The sequence below is a fragment of the Schistocerca cancellata genome, chromosome 8, assembly GCF_023864275.1.
Source record: "Schistocerca cancellata isolate TAMUIC-IGC-003103 chromosome 8, iqSchCanc2.1, whole genome shotgun sequence".
In the NCBI taxonomy this organism is placed as follows: domain Eukaryota; kingdom Metazoa; phylum Arthropoda; class Insecta; order Orthoptera; family Acrididae; genus Schistocerca; species Schistocerca cancellata.
In genome coordinates this window covers 147,447,449-147,449,359 of record NC_064633.1, presented here as the reverse complement: position 1 = coordinate 147,449,359, position 1,911 = coordinate 147,447,449, and the positions used below count along the sequence as shown (strand labels likewise).

The 1,911-nt window shown below is 47.1% G+C and overlaps 1 non-coding gene across 1 annotated transcript; it reads right to left on the bottom strand.

Annotated features, from left to right (window-relative positions):
* Nucleotides 1-1,061: 1,061 nt before the first annotated feature.
* Nucleotides 1,062-1,136, bottom strand: Trnas-uga (transfer RNA serine (anticodon UGA)). The gene has a single exon. It is a non-coding gene; the product is annotated as a tRNA-Ser (tRNA).
* Nucleotides 1,137-1,911: the final 775 nt, after the last annotated feature.

The window sequence follows — 1,911 nt, the reverse complement described above, 5'->3', positions numbered from 1 at the left end:
ATGTGTAATCTTACGAAGAAAAAGATTCAGCACAGTCTGAGAGTGAGCAATTGTCTGATAGAGGGCCCCACTAACTCCTTTCATAGAAAAAAATGGATGTGAAGGCCAGTATAGTGGCGCGAGTGGTGGCAGACTGCACAAGGAATTCAGGGAGAGCACTGATGGTGATCAGCCACATGTCGCTCGAGGGGAAGTCTGGCAGAATCCACGTGATGCAGTTCCACGGCTCTTGCGGAGTGAGTCAAGCTGCACAGTGATGAGGCATGGCCCAGTGACCTGGTGGATGGCACACACAGCAGCCTTGTACTCGACTGATTTGTGATCCCAGACCAAGATAAGATGGCATGCATCACCTTCTTGTGAGTTCTGCCTCTGGTCAGAGTGGAGCATCTGCAGAACGTAGTAGTGAAGAGACAGAGGAAAGACCACCATGTATACTCATTTGTCCAAGATTGGGAAAATGGGGTATTGACGGTCGGTAACTGATGCTGGAGAGATTGATATTCACCAAGTTCCGGTGCAGGTGTGGGAGGTCGGAGTGCGAGGTAACAAAAATGGTTCAAATGGCTCTGAGCACTATGGGACTTCTGAGGCCATCAGTCCCCTAGAACTTAGAACTACTTAAACCTAATTAAACTAAGGACATCACACACATCCATGCCCGAGGCAGGATTCGAACCTGCGACCGTAGCAGCAGCGCGGTTCCGGACTGAAGTGCAGAGGAAGACAAAGATTGAGATGAATCCCGAAAATTATGGAGGGCGTAGATTACAAATGCTACTCTGAGAAGGAAACGTTGGCAGAGGAGAGAAATTCGTGGCGGGGCGCAACAAACCACTGATGACTCAAAAAAGGAAAGTGTTAATTAGTTAGGAAGAGGGCACAGAACTGCCGTCATTAAGCTGTTTTAACACGTAACTTGGATTTAGATCGAAAAATAGCACGGATTGTTTGGTGGTAAGTGATGAGCTGAAATTTGGTTCGATATAAGGAGTTGCAGAACTATCGAACCCCGAAAGTAATATCCGAGAGGTTGAAACTTCCTGGCAGATTAAAACTGTGTGCCCGACCGAGACTCGAACTCGGGACCTTTGCCTTTCACGGGCAAGTGCTCTACCAACTGAGCTACCGAAGCACGACTCACGCCCGGTACTTACAACTTTACTTCTGCCAGTACCTCGTCTCCTACCTTCCAAACTTTACAGAAGCTCTCCTGCGAACCTTTCTTTGAGGAGTGCTAGTTCTGCAAGGTTCGCAGGAGAGCTTCTGTAAAGCTTGGAAGGTAGGAGACGAGGTGCTGGCAGAAGTAAATCTGTGAGTGCCGTGCGTGAGTCGTGCTTCGGTTGCTCAGTTGGTAGAGCACTTGCCCGCAAAAGCCAAAGGTCCCGAGTTCGAGTGTCGGTCGGGCACACAGTTTTAATCTGCCAGGAAGTTTCATATCAGCGCACACTCCGCTGCAGGGTGAAAATCTCATTCTGGATCCGAGAGGTTATTTCGGTGTTTGACTGTAGTTATACTGGGCTGGGCACAGACTTTTTGAGGCGCAAGCAATGTATTATTGTCAAATCATGCCAGTGTCATTTCCCGAGGAGTCGGTGCCCCAAATTGGAAATTAGGTAGACTGAAAAGTAGCTAGAGAGTGAGTACACTCAGGCAAAGTCGTTAATGTTTGGAACTCTGTCTCCAGGCAGGTATCCGTACCAACTGTGCTCTTTCTTTTTTGCGCAACCTAGCTCAATGATTTAGCAGTCTCTGCGCATGCAGTATGAATTTGAAGTATTAATTTACCTTTTTTTACGAAGAGTTGTAGCTCCTTTAAGTCTGTTGATGTTGGTAAGTAAATAATAGATTCCACAAGTTTTTGTGTTGATTTTAAACCACTGCTAATAACCTGGCGTGGATACTCTACAT